This window comes from Copadichromis virginalis, linkage group LG11 (genome assembly GCF_057382275.1).
Source record: "Copadichromis virginalis isolate Kocher_CV1m ecotype Utaka linkage group LG11, C_Virginalis_male_GT1.1, whole genome shotgun sequence".
NCBI classification, from domain to species: Eukaryota; Metazoa; Chordata; class Actinopteri; order Cichliformes; family Cichlidae; genus Copadichromis; species Copadichromis virginalis.
The window spans coordinates 7189178-7206976 of record NC_140628.1 but is presented as its reverse complement, the minus strand read 5'-3'; the positions used below and the strand labels follow the sequence as shown (position 1 = coordinate 7206976).

General features: G+C 43.6%; 1 long non-coding RNA gene across 1 annotated transcript; it reads right to left on the bottom strand.

The window, feature by feature from the left end:
• Positions 1-11340: 11340 nt before the first annotated feature.
• On the bottom strand, positions 11341-13356 carry LOC146697992 (uncharacterized). The gene is made up of 2 exons (XR_014922880.1): positions 12908-13356; positions 11341-12085 (listed from the first exon to the last, which is right to left on the bottom strand). It is a non-coding gene; the product is annotated as an uncharacterized LOC146697992 (long non-coding RNA).
• Between the last annotated feature and the right edge of the window lie 4443 nt (positions 13357-17799).

Here is a 17799-nt window from a genome sequence, read left to right as displayed (position 1 = left end):
AACATATACATAAGTGCCTAAGCCACTTCATATTGAAGTAAAGGATTATCTGGAAGACTTGCTTAATAGAGGGTAGATAAAGAAATCAAAATCCTCCTACTCCAGCCCAGTATGTGTGCGGAAAAAGGATGGCAGCCTCCGCTTGTGCTGTGACTGGTCTGGTCTGACCAGTCACAGGGTCAGACCAGTCAATCCCTGACCGCCATCCCATACCACGCATACAAGATATGCTCAACACATTGAAAGTAAGCTCCTGGTTCTCGGTCTTAGACCAAGGGAAGGCTTTATCACCAGGGCTTCCTGGAGGAGTCAAGTCGCCCTCTCACTGCATTCATCACACCCTGGGGATTGTATGAATGGGTAAGAATCCCTTTTGGGCTGTCGTCTGCGCCGGCTGAGTTTCAGAGGGTGATGGAAGAATGCCTTGCAGGGCTGCGGGACGACATATGTCTGCCCCTACTTGGATAATAATAATAATAATAATACATTTTATTTGAGGGCGCCTTTCAGAAACCCAAGGTCACCTTACAAAAAACACAATTAATAAAAGGAACAATAGTCATAAAATACATAAAATAAGTTAAAATTACAAAACAGAGCGTGACAACAGATAAAATCAGCATTAAAGCGAATAAGCCAGTTTAAGCAGATGTGTTTTGAGCTGTGTCTTAAATACGGAGAGGGAGTCAATATTTCTTAGTGCAGGAGGAGCAGAGCGACTGAAAGCTCTGTTCCCCATAGTGATAAGGTGTGAGGACGGAACAGTAAGATGAATAGCAGATGATGATCTGAGAGTGCGGGAAACAGTGGTGATATGGAGCAGGTCACACAAATATGAAGGAGCAGATTTACAGATACACTTGTATGCAAGAAGTAAGATTTTAAAATTTATCCTGGCTTCTATGGGCAACCAGTGAAGCTGCTGAAGAACTGGGGTAATATGAGCACTTAACGGAGTGCAAGTTATGACCCGAGCTGCAGAATTTTGAAGAAGTTGGAGTTTATGAAGGGACCTTTTAGGGAGACCAAATAGGAGGGAATTACAGTAATCAATACGGGATGTAATAAGACTATGGACAAGGATGGCAGCAGCATGGGGAGTAAGGAAGGGACGGAGTCGGTGAATATTACGTAAATGGAAGTAAGCAGACCGTGTTATGTAATTAATGTGAGACTGGAATGAAAGAGTATTATCAAGTATGACACCCAAACTCTTAACCTGAGGGGAGGGAAGGGTGGGAGAATTTTCAACGTTAATGGAAAAGCTGTGGGATTTGGTTAAGATAGATGGTGTACCAACAAGTAAAACTTCAGTTTTATTACTGTTAAGTTTGAGGAAATTGGAGGAGAACCAGGATCTAATCTCAATAAGACAGTCTGAGAGGGAGGTAGGTGGGAGGGATGAATTCGGTTTAGAAGAAAGGTAGAGCTGGGTGTCATCGGCATAACAGTGAAAATTTATATTATATTTTCGGAATATATAACCAAGAGGAAGCATATAAATAATGAATAAAAGAGGCCCCAATACTGAACCCTGGGGCACACCAGCAGAAACAGGATAGAGAGCTGAAGAATGGGATTTAAGTTGGATAAACTGAGTGCGGTCTGAGAGATAGGAGGTAAACCAGGTAAGTGGGGTATGACTAATACCAATGGAAGCTAACCGGTTCAGGAGAATATTGTGAGAAATGGTATCAAACGCCGCACTAAGATCAAGAAGGATGAGAATGGATAGGACACCAGAATCAGCTGCCATCAGAAGGTCATTGGTAATCCTTAACAGAGCAGTTTCTGTGCTATGATTGGGGCGGAAACCAGATTGAAATTGTTCATAGAGATTATGGTCATTGAGATGTGAATGAAGCTGGGCGGCAACAACTTTTTCAAGAATTTTTGAAATAAAGGGGAGATTTGATATAGGGCGATGATTATCAAAGTTATTGGGGTCTGCACCAGGCTTTTTGAGAGTTGGAATAACAGAAGCCTTTTTCAGTGCTTCAGGAACAATCCCAGTGTTCAGGGAGGAATGAATAATATTGGTTATGAGAGGTGCTAAAGAGGGAAGACAGGCTTTAACTAACACAGTAGGGAGAGGGTCAAGTTGACAGGTGGATGGCTTAGATTTTTTAATGAGATTAGATACGTCAGTTATGGAGGGAAGAGTAAAGCTTGAAAATAACTGACAGGAAGACAGTGGGGGAACCAGGAAGTCTACTTCAGAGTCAGGAGCTCCTAAAGAGTTAAGTTGACGGTGAATGTCTGAGATTTTACAAGTGAAAAAAGAGATAAGAGAATTGCAAAAATCAACAGAATACATCTGGGAGGGGAATGTGTCTGGAGGTTTTGTAATTTTACTGAACAATGAATAGAGGGACCTGGAGTTACCTTCATTAGAACTAATTAAACCAGAGTAGTAAGCAGATTTGGCTGAGGCAATGCAGTCCTTATAGAACAAAACATGATCATTGTGCATTTCTTTATGTACAGTAAGTCCGGTTTTCTTGAATAGACGTTCGAGTTGGCGTCCTTTAGCTTTAAGGTGACGCAGGTCGGAGGTAAACCATGGAGCTGAACGGGAAAATGAGACAGTTCGATGTTTAAGGGGAGCAAATATGTTAAGAAGGTTATGAAGGTTGACATTATAATGACAAACGAGTTCATGAGGGGTTGAGGAGCAGTGGATAGATGGAAGGTCATGGACGGCAGATGAAAAAACAGCTGGGTTGATATTACTAATTTTCCTAAAAGTGATATTACGAGAGATACAGGTTTTGGAAGCGGTTATGTTTGCATCAAAAGAAATAAACATATGATCAGACTGGGGAAACAATGTGGCTTTACAATGGGTGGGGGTAATGCCAGAACAACAGACCAAATCCAGGATATGACCTTTGGAATGGGTAGGAAATTTTATGTACTGTAGAAGCCCAAAACTTTCCAGGCAGGAGGTAAAATCTCTGGAAAGAGGGATTTTATTATTGTCCATATGAATATTGAAGTCACCAGCAATGATCAGATTTGGAGAAAGTACAGAAAAATGAGTGAGAAGAGCAGAACATTCATTTAAAAACTCCTTGTTTGGCTTAGGTGGCCGATAAACAGTACATATGATGGTGGGGGTAGATCCAGGGAGCTGTAGTGCAGTGTATTCAAATGAATGGGAGGGAGGGGCAGAGACAGGGAGCACTTTCCAGTGCCTCCGGTGAATTATCGCGAGACCTCTGCCCCTCCCCGAGATGCGAGGTTGACAGGTGTAAACAAACTCAGATGGAGTGGAGTCGTTGAAAGAAACAAAGTCATTAGGCAGTTGCCATGTTTCAGTTAAACAAAGAAAGTCCAACTTACGATCACAGAGGAGATCATGGACGAGATGTCCCTTACCAGTGAGAGAGCGGATGTTTAATAGACCAAACTTGATGCTGGAGTTACCATGCCTGACAGTAGGCTTAGTCGATCTAGCCAGGTGGGCCAGCACACTGTGGTCAACAGCCCGGTCAGTCTTGCAGGGAGGACGACGAGTTTTTGACCAGATGGAAAATATTGAGTTAGTGTCACTGATGTTGAACTTCCGCCGAAGCCCTCGGTGGATATACCTGTGGCGGGGCTGGAAGGCGATGTCCGGGTAGAAGCATAGAGCCACCGGTGGAGAGATAGCCAGGCAAAAACGGAGCCGTAAAAGATCCGTAGCAGAATACTGGAGAAGAGCTGTCGCCGGGTGATGAATGATGGAAAAAAAAACCCAGGTGAGCACAAGCCACACCAACACCCTGTGGATCCGCATCTTAATCAGGGCCGAGCACTGAACACAAACGGAGGGACCGCTGACAGCTGCAGCGCAAGCAATAGAAGCCCGAAAATATTGCGAAAACAAGTCAAAACAGGGTCACGTCTTAGATACTTGATTTAAATTGTCGTCAGCAACTTAAAAAATAAGATAATAATAACCGGTGAGCAGCGGCAGCCAAGCGCGCCAGCGTTCACTCGACCGGAAGTCATATGAAGCCAATTTTTGTCATTGGATGACAACCTTGTTCATTCAAAAACATTTGAGGACCACTTAAATGATCAAAAGCAGGTCCTGCAGCGTTATCAAAGCCATGGAGTGAAATTAACACCCAGGAAATGTGAACTGTTCAAAAATCAGGTGAGATTCCTGGGGAGGTTGGTAACTCAAGATGGTCACACCATGGACCCCGCTGACATTGCGCCTGTCCAAGCTTTAAAACAAAGGAACCCCACCACAATTGGGGAAGTGAAGAAGGTGTTGGGATTCATCTCATACTATCGCAACTATATTCTTTTCACGCATTGCAAAGCCACTCTATGACCTTTCCCTCCTCAGAAAAAACAGGGGAAGGGAGAGACAGGAAGTCAAAACACAACAAAAAGACAAAGAATCAAGGGGGTCAGCTACCATCCTCTCACCTAGTGGCATGGTCAGCTGAGCATCATCAGGTGGTCTTTCAGCTAGTCAATTTCCTCATTCAGCCCCCAGTTTTAGGTTATCCCGACTTCGAGCAACCATTCATTGTGATGCATCGTAGGAGGGACTTGGAGCTGTGCTTTACCAAAGACAAAATGGGAAGCTAGTGGTTATTGCATGTGGGTCTAGGACCCTTACTGCCCCAGAGAAGAACTACCACCTCCATTCAGGGAAGTTGGAATTTCTTGCCCTGAAGTGGGCCATATGTGAGAGGTTTAGAGATTATCTCTACTATTCACCACCCTTCATTGTCTATACTGACAACAACCCCCTCACATATGTGCTGACAATGGCAAAACTGAATGCAACCACACACAGATGGGTAGCTGAACTCGCTGACTTCCAGTTCTCCATCAAGTATCGACCTGGCAGAGCTAACAGAGATGCAGATGGTCTCTCACGAATGCCCTTGGATATGGATCATTACATACAAACTTGTACAGAAGCAGTGACACCTGAGGTCCTAAACAGCGTGACTCAGGCTCTGGCTGTTCAGCTGCAGGGAAGTGAACCCTGGCTCTGCCCGTTAAACATCTCAACTGTGGTAGCAGAGCAAAGTGAGGAGGTAGGGATGTCAGGTCTGGATATCCCTAAGGCAAACTTAAGAGATGCACAAAAAGAGGATCCTGTAATTGGGGAAGTCCTGAAGTATGTCATCTCTAATCGGTGGCCAAAAGGCAGAAAACAGGCATGCAACAAGGAGATTGCTGCCCTGCAAGGGAAAAACAGAAACTGCACCTTGATGAGGATGGTTTACTGTACAGGAAAACACCCAGCCGAACACAGCTACTCCTGCCTAAGAAGTTCCATTTGCTCGTTTATAAAGAACTACATGAAGACATGGGCCACTTGGGGGTGGAGAGAGCTTTGGCCCTCATTCGGGATCGCTTTTACTGGCCTCACATGCAGGAGGACTTGGAGCATTACATAAGACAGGTGTGTAGCTAAAAAAAACAAGCATCCCAACAAGCCAACCAGAGCTCCACTGATCAATATCACTACAACGTACCCGTTTGAACTGGTCTCCATTGATTTTTTTGCATTTGGAGAAATGTAAGGGAGGGTATGAGTATATCCTCGTGGCCATGGACCACTTTACACGATTTGCTCAGGCTTATCCCTGCAGAGATAAAAGTGGCAGAGAAAATATTTGGAGACTTTGTCTTGAAGTTTGGTTTTCCCACACGGCTCCATCATGACCAGGGAAGAGAATTCGAAAACAAACTCTTTGCCAAGCTGGAAGAATACAGTGGAGTCAAGGGATCCAGAACCACACCATACCACCCCCAGGGAAATGGCCAGGTAGAAAGGTTCAATAGGAGACTGCTGGCCATGCTTCGGAACCTCCCAGAGGGAGCAAAAGCAGACTGGAAGGCATCCCTGGCAAAGGTGGTCCATGCGTACAACTGTACGCGCAGTGAGGCCACTGGATATGCCCCTTATTTCCTCTTGTTTGGGAGGAACCCCAGACTCCCTATTGATATGATTTTTGGTCTCACAGCTAATGCCAAAGCCCTTCTCATCAAGACTATGCCGAGAAGTGGAAGATTTGCATGAAGGACGCTTACAAATTGGCCTCAGCGACAGCCTGTAAGGAGAGTCGACAAGGGAAAGTGCTCTATGACAGAAAAACACACAGTGCAGAGCTGTATCCAGGGTGCAGAGTACTGGTCCGGAATTTTGGTGAAAAGGGAGGACCAGGGAAACCGAGATCCTTCTGGGAGGACCAGGTGTTTCAGGTGACACAAAGGAAACATAAGGATAGCCCAGTATATGAGATTAACCCAGAAAATAGCAAGGGACGTGTCAGAGTCGTCCACAGGAACCTCCTGCTGCCATGTGACTTCTTGCCAGTCGAAAAAGTCAACTCACATGCAGAACTGAGAAAGCAAAAACAGAAAAACAACAAGGACAGACATGAGCGACATGAGCAAGAGCACAGTTCAGAGGATAAGGATGAATGGAGAGCAATCAGAGGACTGCCGGCAGAACAAGGGGGACATGGTAGACAGCCCTGGTGGACAGAAGCATCAGAGTTCAATGCAGAGAGTGGAGCTGTCAGGAGGGAGGATCTCTGTGATGACAATGACATGGAACACCAGGAGGACTGCGAAGAACAGAATCCGGGCGTGGACAATATAGAACATCAACGCGACCAGCATGACGAGGATACAGAGGCATAAGCGAACAATAAAGACACAGAGCAGACGCACCAGCTTGAGATGGAGTGCAGTAACCAAGAGGACACTGACCAGTCACCAGTCAGTGTGAAAAAGTATCCTTTCAGAATGAGAAAACAAAAGCTAATGTTTACTTACCACAAAGTTAGGACAGCCGACATTAGCACTTGAATAAGTACCTCAGACACAGTCATATGTTACATACTGCAGTAAAGTAGTTATAACAGTTACATTTTCAGGTTTTCATTACTGCTTTATTAGAAAAATGGAAATGTTAATTCTGTTTTGTTAGCCATAAAGAAGAGTCAAAAGAATTAGTGTAGTGACCCGGTATGAGAATGGCACCCTATTTTATGTAGTGAGGTTATGTCCAGGTGAGGGCACCTTACTCAGTAAAGATGCAGATACCCGTGATATGGATGGAAAAAGCAGTGGACTGTTATCGTGCACAATAACACCTGCTGCGACATAAAGGGGAGATACATGTCATGTGTTTCACTGTGGCTAGCAGTGATGCTGAACTCTGACTCCTAAAGAGATGTAGCCTCCTACAACCAACGTATAGTTGCCACATAAGGACTGATATTGGTAGAATGTCGGGTTGCCATTAACTTTTTGAGGGGAGAGTGTAAGGACAAGAAAGACACTGTGGACAAAACAGGACACCCCCCCCCCCCCCCCATCATCTTTAGTTACAATATTATAGTTAGTTGAATGTTCTGATTGTTCAAATATGTATTTTCTTTGATTGTTGTAAAATAATGTGTTCCACAGTCTCCAAAAGTGGCATAGTGCAGGAAGGGTATTCCTCCGTTACACCACAAGAGGGAGTATCCCCTAAAATGAGCAGCTCTAGCAGGAGTAAAGAAGCCCAGCCACTAACCATAAGGCAGTGCGCCTATAAGGGTTGTGTGAGACTGCAAAAGTGTGTAACGTTGTGCTATGTCTATTTGCAGGCAAGCAGATACAGTAAAGGCGAACTCACAAAGCCACACTGGTTTCAATTAATTTTAATCCAAGTGTGCAACCCCTGTTCTACCTCAGGAGCAGAAGCCACCCCAGTGTTTGCACACAGCTACTGAAAAGGGACTGATTATTTCGTTGATCTTTTAATAAAGAAAAAATATGTGTATTTCTTTTAGTGACTACATCTCCAAAGTGTGCTTTCCCAGAGAAAAGCTCACCAATCTTTACCAACATGTTATTTATTGTTTTAAGACTTTTGTATTTTTGTTTTTTGTGGCTGCTCATGGGGTGCGTTGCAATAGCCAATTTTGCTTACAAAACTTCCCAAGTGACCCAGAAGAATCTACATACAGTGGCTTGCAAAAGTATTCGGCCCCCTTGAACTTTTCCACATTTTGTCACATTACAGCCACAAACATGAATCAATTTTATTGGAATTCCACGTGAAAGACCAACACAAAGTGGTGTACACGTGAGAAATGGAACGAAAATCATACATGATTCTAAACATTTTTACAAATAAATAACTGAAAAGTGGGGTGTGCGTAATTATTCAGCCCCCTGAGTCAATACTTTGTAGAACCACCTTTTGCTGCAATTACAGCTGCCAGTCTTTTAGGGTATGTCTCTACCAGCTTTGTACATCTAGCGACTGAAATTCTTGCCCATTCTTCTTTGCAAAACAGCTCCAGCTCAGTCAGATTAGATGGGCAGCGTTTGTGAACAGCAGTTTTCAGATCTTGCCACAGATTCTCGATTGGATTTAGATCTGGACTTTGACTGGGCCATTCTTACACATGGATATGTTTTGTTTTAAACCATTCTATTGTTGCCCTGGCTTTATGTTTAGGGTTGTTGTCCTGCTGGAAGGTGAATCTCCACCCCAGTCTCAAGTCTTTTGCAGACTCCAAGAGGTTTTCTTCCAAGATTGCCCTGTATTTGGCTCCATCCATCTTCCCATCAACTCTGACCAGCTTTGTACATCTAGCGACTGAAATTCTTGCCCATTCTTCTTTGCAAAACAGCTCCAGCTCAGTCAGATTAGATGGACAGCGTTTGTGAACAGCAGTTTTCAGATCTTGCCACAGATTCTCAATTGGATTTAGACACCAGACAGGTCAGGCATAAAGTTATTGAGAAATTTAAAGCAGGCTTAGGCTACAAAAAGATTTGCCAAGCCTTGAACATCCCAAAGAGCACTGTTCAAGCGATCATTCAGAAATGGAAGGAGTATGGCACAACTGTAAACAATAATAATATTAATAATAATACATTTTATTTGAAAGCGCCTTTCAGAACACTCAAGGACACTGTACATGGTAGAATAACAAAAGCAACATAAAAGCAAGCAGTTAAACCTACCAAGACAAGACCGTCCACCTAAACTCACAGGCCGAACAAGAAGAGCTCTGATCAGAAATGCAGCCAAGAGGCCCATGGTGACTCTGGACAAGCTGCAGAGATCTACAGCTCAGGTGGGGGAATCTGTCCATAGAACAGCTATTAGTCGTGCACTGCACAAAGTTGGCCTTTATGGAAGAGTGGCAAGAAGAAAGCCATTGTTAAAAGAAAACCACAAGAAGTCCCGTTTGCAGTTTGCCACAAGCCATTTGGGGGACACAGCAAACATGTGGAAGAAGGTGCTCTGGTCAGATGAGACCAAAATGGAACTTTTTGGCCAAAATGCAAAACTAACACTGCACATCACTCTGAACACACCATCCCCACAGTCAAATATGGTGGTGGCAGCATCATGCTCTTGGGGTGCTTCTCTTCAGCAGGGACAGGGAAGCTGGTCAGAGTTGATGGGAAGATGGATGGAGCCAAATACAGGGCAATCTTGGAAGAAAACCTCTTGGAGTCTGCAAAAGACTTGAGACTGGGGTGGAGATTCACCTTCCAGCAGGACAACAACCCTAAACATAAAGCCAGGGCAACAATAGAATGGTTTAAAACAAAACATATCCATGTGTAAGAATGGCCCAGTCAAAGTCCAGATCTAAATCCAATCGAGAATCTGTGGCAAGATCTGAAAACTGCTGTTCACAAACGCTGCCCATCTAATCTGACTGAGCTGGAGCTGTTTTGCAAAGAAGAATGGGCAAGAATTTCAGTCGCTAGATGTGAAAAGCTGGTAGAGACATACCCTAAAAGACTGGCAGCTGAAATTGCAGCAAAAGGTGGTTCTACAAAGTATTGACTCAGGGGGCTGAATAATTACGCACACCCCACTTTCAGTTAAATGTTTAGAATCATGTATGATTTTCGTTCCATTTCTCACGTGTACACCACTTTGTGTTGGTCTTTCACGTGGAATTCCAATAAAATTGATTCATGTTTGTGGCTGTAATGTGACAAAATGTGGAAAAGTTCAAGGGGGCCGAATACTTTTGCAAGCCACTGTATTTCGACTGTTTATACATTCCATCACTCCATCAATAACAGTCATTTTTTATCAACGTAAAGTGCCACCCCACCTCCTTTTTTATTGATCCTATTTAGATGAAGGAATTCTTATTGATTTATTTCAAAGTCTTCTTCTTTTCCAGGAGTTTGAATGGCTGATTAAACTGTGTTAAACATTCTTTGATGGATTTAAAGTTTACATATAGGCTTCTACTAAGTGAACCATTGTTATATCCTTTTCTAACTTTCTTTTCCTTTTAAATTGCTCCTCCTCATTGAGGCTGCTCCTCTTAGGCAGCGTCTTAAGCCCCATTAGTTGCAGGGTGGGGGCAACCGTGGCTCAGGGGGTTGGGAAGCTCATCTTGTAACCGGTAGGTTACCGGTTTGAACCCGAGTCCTGTCTGTCTTAGTTGTTGTGTGGACAGGACACTTCACTTACTGGTGTTGGCCAGAGGGGCCGATGGCAGCCTCGCTTCTTTCAGTCTACCCCAGGGCAGCTGTGGCTACAACTGTAACTGGTGGGGAAACCAGTGTGTGAGAGTAAATGAATAGTGGAATTGTAAAGTGCTTTGAGGGTCTCCCAAGCGCTATATAAATGCAATCCATTATTATTATTATTATTATTATTATTATTATTATTATTATTATTATTATTATTATTATTATGTTAGTTGCGAAGCCCGGATCAACTCTGTGGCTTGCCGAAGCCCAGCCTGTCCTGGCAGTTAGCCTCGCTGCCTGTAGGTGGAGCGCGGCTCGGCCTGCCTGTGAGCTTCGTTGGTTGGTGGTTGAGCTTGGTGGAGCCAAGCAATTATCCTCGCTGGCTGTTGTTGGTGTCTGGCATTTCCTGTCAGCTAGCCTTGCTGTCTAGTGCTCCCATTTGCTGTGAGGGCTTCAGTTTTGGCATAACTGAATCGTTTACTCAAAGCTGGCATCATTGAACAAATTGATGCATCACCACACTGTAAACCCGAACAAGTTGACTGAACTTCAAACTTTTGTGGAAACTGATTACCTCAAAAGATTTAAGTACAAAAACTCATATCTTCTAAGTATGGGGTGCTCAAAATTTGTATTTATTGTTAACCTAAAAATTTTTAATTATATTTTATATTTTATTAATTGAGCTTTACTCAAAGACTGTATACTTTAATTTCAATATTTTTGTGTTTCTTGTAGTTTATTATTTTGATGCAACACAATGCAATTATATTACAACCTAAACTCAAATTATCTGATTAAGATATTTATGTTTCAATGTTTGAGTGTAGACTACTAAAAAAAAAAAAAAGCACGGAAATTCAGTTACTTTACATTTTGTTTATTTAACATTTTTTCATGAAAATTTAAAAACATCACAAATGTTTTTATAAAACAACTAACATGGACATCGGCACCATAAAGTGAGCATTATAAATTCTGTGTAGAACATTTATCTTTTTATAAAATCACAAAGGACGACATCAGTCCTAATTGCATCTTTCTCAAAATACACAAAAATGCAAAACAAAAAGTCAAATACTAATCACTTTTTTTAAAATAGAAATGAAAAACATTTTTTTAAAATGGGTACAAAGACGATCAGCTTCCAAATAACCAGATAAGGCAGTCAAGTATAGGAAAATTAGGTAAACTGATGGAGTTAAATCCACCCAAAGCCTGTAGTAAACTTAAAGTGCTTAAAATGCTTCAAACAAAGTGCTCAGTAACAGAATGCGTGTCCTAACAAACATTGCCTTATATTCCTTAAGAGCATGTAGGCAGGGGTTTCAGGGGTTTGCCGTCATCAAGCCCCATGAAGATATTTTGGACTAAGGCAAATGTGTGAACCAGCTTCCTGGGGTAGTCTAAATGCAGAGCATAGATCAAGCCAAACAATAAAGCAAATGCATTTGCAAATCTGGGAATATCACGCATCACCTAGTCGCCTTTCACCAAAACAGCCATGCTTGAGGAAGTAAAATGGACTGGACTGGGAAGCGCCATCGGTAACCACTGTGAGAAGGGCAACTGAAGTGTCAATGAGGGTCGACTCATCCAATGCGTCCGCCTGGAATAGACACAGTATCAATGGTAAATGGCCTGTATTTGTATAGCGCTTTACACATTCAGTCATCCAGACATTCACACCCATTCACACACTGGTGATGGCAGCTACATTGTAGCCACAGCCACCCTGGGGCGCACTGACAGAGGCGAGGCTGCCGGACACTGGCACCAGCGGGCCCTCTGACCACCACCAGTAGGCAACGGGTGAAGTGTCTTGCCCAAGGACACAACGACCGAGACTGTCGGAGCCAGGGCTCGAACCGGCAACCTTCTGATTACAAGGCGAACTCCCAACTCTTGAGCCACGATCGCCCCAATTAAATAAGTAAGGTTGGTTTGAGAGAATGTGACAAGCATGACCTGTAATCTAGCAAAACATTCAGCAGTGTAGTGGGTTACTTTGTAACGAGTTAGGGTACTCTACTTTTTTTGAAAAATGTACATTAACGTGTTAGCTTCTTGCATTACATAATATGTATTTTTGTTATTTTTCTAAAAAAAAGTAATTTTTTATTTCATGACTTTATCTCAAAAAGAAACTAAATCTTGACTTCAGCCTGGTTTTTGGGCCACCTGCAGCATAGCCATAGTGCTGTGATACGCCTGTGCCCTGCTCCTGACCTGTGTGTGTGTGTGTGTGTGTGTGTGTGTGTGTGTGTGTGTGTGTGTGTGTGTGTGTGTGTGTGTGTGTGTGTGGGTTTTCTACAGAGAGGGTATTTTGTTTGTACAATTTGGTAGCTGCTAGGGTATTAAATTGTATTTAAAAAAATCCATAGCATTTTATCTTACTGGCAGAATTTAAGTAATGCAAAAATACACTTACATTACATGTCTAAAAGAATTCTGGGTCCTCCTCCCGCAGGTATACAGGAAGGGCATGAAGTACTGCAGTGCGTTTCACGTTGATATCAGGCGCCTCCTAAAAAGGGAAAAGAAAAGTTCATTTAACGCAAAGTTTTCAGGTGTCATTCTTTGGGGAGAATACATGTTTATGAAACTGCATGACATCAGACTCTACTAAATTTTGGAGACTTTTCTTTTAAGATACAACCTTTCTGTCTCTTGTGACAGAGAGTCTGTTTCTTAATCATTTGACAAAAACCCTACACAGTATTTTAAAATAGTGTTCTCCAGATCAGAGCTGTGATCTATATAGAACATGGGGTTCAAAGCAAGGAAAAATTGTGTGTTTATCAGTGAAACTTTTAATTTGTGTTAATTTTATCATTATCAATATATGAAATCTTCACCTTAAGGGACTTAATGAATGGTTTCTTCAGTAGATCTTTCAACTCACCTGTGTTTAGGATAAGATAAGATAAGATAAGATAACCTTTATTAGTCCCACACGTGGGAAATTTGTTTTGTCACAGCAGGAAGTGGACAGTGCAAAAGTTATGACGCAAAAATTAGAATACGATAAGAATAAATACAGTACACAACTGTACAGAATAGAATAGAATAAAATAATATACTATATACAGTAGAATAAAATAGAATAAAAATATACAATAAGATAAAAATAGAATACAAATGCTATATACACTGAGTAAAAATACAACGATGCCAGAAAAGATTATTGCACTTAGTATTATTGCATATGTATGGATGTGTGTGTGTGTTCAGTTAAAGTCTTTGTTGTGGAGTCTGACAGCAGTGGGGAGTTTGTTCAGTTAAAGTCTTTGTTGTGGAGTCTGACAGCAGTGGGGAGGAAAGACCTGCGAAATCTCTCTGTCCCACACCGTGGGTGCCGCAGTCTCCCACTGAAGGAGCTGCTCAGTGCTGTCACAGTCTGCTGCATGGGGTGGGAGATGTTGTCCAACAGGGATGACAGCTTAGCCGCCATTCTCCTGTCACTCACCACCTCCACTGGGTCCAGAGGGCATCCTAGGACAGAGCTGGCCCTTTGGATCACCCTGTTCAGTCTCTTCCTGTCCCCAGCAGAGATGCTGCCGCCCCAGCAGACCACACAATAAAAGATAGCAGAAGCCACCACAGAGTCATAGAAGGTCTTCAGGAGTGGGCCCTCCACTCCAAATGACCTGAGTCTCCGCAGCAGGTACAGCCTGCTCTGCCCTTTCCTGTAGAGGGCGTCTGAGTCCAGTCCAGTCTATTGTTCAGATGAACACCAAGGTACCTGTAGCTGTCCACAGCCTCGATGTCCATACCTTGGATGTTCAGTGGTTGCAGTGGAGAATGCTTGTGCCTGCGGAAGTCTACCACCAGCTCCTTGGTTTTACTGGCGTTGATCTGGAGGTAGTTCAGCTGGCACCAGTCCACAAAGTCTTGAGTCAGTCCTCTGTACTCCTTGTCGTCCCCATCAGTGATGAGGCCGACTATTGCAGAGTCATCAGAGAACTTCTGCAGGAAGCACTGGGTGGAGTTGTGGGAGAAGTCTGCAGTGTAGATGGTGAAGAGGAACGGAGCCAGAACCGTTCCCTGTGGGGCCCCCGTACTGCAGACGACCCTGTCCGACACACAGCCCTGAGTCCTCACATACTGTGGTCGGTCGGTGAGGTAGTCCAGAATCCAGGTAGTGAGGTGATGGTCCACTCCAGAGTTCTCCAGCTTGTCCTTCAGAGCCGAGGGAAGAATGGTGTTGAAGGCACTGGAGAAATCAAAGAACATGATTCTCACAGTGCTTCCAGCGGTCTCCAGGTGAGCGAGGGAACGATGTAGGAGGTGAATGACGGCATCATCTGCTCCAATGCCAGGCTGGTAGGCAAACTGAAGTGGGTCTAGTGATGAGCTTGTTAGGCGCCGAAGCTGAGCCAGGACCAACCGCTCCAGGGTCTTCATCAGGTGGGATGTCAGAGCCACCGGCCTGTAGCTGTTGAGGTCCTTGGGGCGTGAAGTCTTTGGCACTGGAACAACACAGGAGGTTTTCCAGAGCTGTGGGACTCTTCCCAGCCTCAGGCTCAGGTTGAAGAGGTGCTCCATCACCCCACACAGTTGGTCCGCACAGGACCTAACGACCCTCGAGCTGATGCCATCTGGGCCCGCTGCCTTCTTGCCATTAATCCTCCTCAGTTCCCTCCTAACCTGGGTGGTTGAGAGAGACAGGCTGGAGCCTTGTGTTGAGTGTGTATTGGATGCTGTTGTTGGGGGTGGGGGGGAGTGAGCAGGGTGAATAGAAGAGGTGTGAAGTGTCTGAGGTGTCAGAGGTGAAACAGCAGCAGTGGGGGTGGGTGAGTCTGCAGCCGATGTTGCCGATGTTTACTGTCTCCACCTGAAATTAATTGCAGTCTGAATTTTTTTTTCTTCTGTCTTTTTGTCTTTGGCCTTCAGCCTTGGAAGAAAAAATAAAAATATTGAAAACCTTATCAGCACACTAAATATACAACACCTTGCTATATTTCAATTGTTTTAGATAGAAGTTGCCACTGCTAGCTAAGTCACTTTTGAATGATGCTAATGAGAAGAAAAAAAAACAAAAACCTGCCGAACAATGAGACTGCTGTTGTAAAAACGCCAACTTTCTTGCGTTGGCAAGGGGTCGTTAAAATATCACTAAGACCCTTTCTTTATGTGTGATTCTTTGTAAAACTGTGTTTTAATCAGTTAAAACTGTAAAACTGACGACATAATCTATGTTTGAAAAAGAGCGCGAACAACCGCGAACAACTATTCACCACCTGGGTCTGTGCTTTTTAACACAACAGCGCATTCGAAAACAAGTTATTGGCTGCAACATATTAATATACTTGCTTTTTTACGGAAAAAATAAACATAACGAAGGTTCCGTTTTACTTACAAGTTTCTCCAAATGTGTTCTCCAGTCGCTCGAGAAGGGCAGCCATATTGAACAGGAACTTGACTCTTGGTGGCGCTGTCACTTGGTGTTCGCTCGCTCTGTGGTAGAGTATCACTTCCTGTTCCTGCTCAAACACAGTGGTGTTTCTGAGTAGCTTATTTGCTTAGCGATTTAATTAACAACTTTTAAATACATTCTTCTTTCATAGTATAATCTTCACGTGCTTCCTCCGAAGCACACTTTCTGTGTACTCACTACCTAATTTATAGCCAAAGTATTCACTCACTGTCTCTGTACTGTCTCGCTAGCCTAGCTTAGCTCGTAGCCGACTCATTAGCACCATGGCTACTTCACCTGTCCCTCCTGCACTTTCTTGCTCATTGTGTCAGATGTTTAGTTACTCCTCGGCCTCCTTTAGCAGTAATGATATCTGTAACAAATGTAGCATATTTGCAGCGCTGGAGGCCAGGATTACTGAATTGGAGACTCGGCTTCGCACCCTTCATTCACCCGCAGCTAGCCAGGCCCCTGTAGCTGGTGCAGCCGAAAATAGCGTAGGCCCCGCTAGCTGTTCCCCGGCAGGTCCCAAGCAGCTGGGGAATCAGGGCGGCTGGGTCACGGTGAGGAGGAAGCATAGTCCTAAACAGAAGCCCCAGGTACACCACCAACCCGTTCATGTGTCTAACCGTTTTTCCCCACTCGGCGACACACCCGCCGGGGGTCAAACTCTGGTAATTGGCGATTCTGTTCTCAGACATGTGAAGCTAGAGACACCGGCAACCATAGTCAATTGTCTTCCAGGGGCCAGAGCAGGCGACATTGAAGGAAATTTAAAACTGCTGGCTAAGGGTAAACGTAAATTCAGTAAAATCATAATTCACGTCGGCAGTAATGACACCCGGTTACGCCAATCGGAGGTCACTAAAATCAATATTGAATCGGTGTGCAACTTTGCCAAAACAATGTCGGACTCTGTAGTTTTCTCTGGTCCCCTCCCCAATCAGACCAGGAGTGACATGTTTAGCCGCATGTTCTCCTTAAATTGCTGGCTGTCTGAGTGGTGTCCCAGAAACGATGTGGGCTTCATAGATAATTGGCAAACCTTCTGGAGGAAACCTGGTCTTGTTAGGAGAGATGGCATCCATCCCACTTTGGATGGAGCAGCTCTCATTTCTAGAAATATGGACAAATTTATTAAACCCCCCAAAATATGACTATCCAGAGTTGGGACCAGGAAGCAGAGTTGCAGTCTTACACGCTTCTCTGCAGCTTCTCTCCTCCTGCTACCCCCCCAAAAACCCATCTCCATAGAGACTGTGTCAGCTTCCAAAAAGACAAAAAACAAACTAAAAACCAGCAACAAACAACTTAAACATAAACAATCACAAAGAAAGAACAATACAGTATCCACATCTGAACCAAAGAGTAAAACAGTGAAATGTGGATTATTAAATATTAGGTCTCTCTCCTCCAAGTCCCTGTTAGTACATGACTTAATAATTGATCAACAAATTGATTTACTCTGCCTTACAGAAACCTGGTTGCAGCAGGATGATTATGTTAGTTTAAATGAATCAACACCCCCGAGCCATTCTAACTACCAGAAATCTCGAAGCACAGGCCGAGGGGGCGGTGTGGCAGCAATTTTTCACACCAGCCTATTAATTAATGAAAGACCAAGACAGACTTTTAATTCATTTGAAAGCCTGATGCTTAACATTGTCCACCCCAGCTGTGAAACTCAGAAACCAGTCTTACTTGTTATCATCTATCGTCCACCTGGGCCTTACACAGAGTTTCTGTCTGATTTCTCAGACTTTATATCTAATTTAGTTCTGAGCTCAGATAAAATAATTATTGTGGGTGATTTTAACATCCATGTAGATGCTAAAAATGACAGCCTCAACATGGCATTTAATCTGTTATTAGACTCAATTGGTTTCTCTCAAAATGTAAAAGAA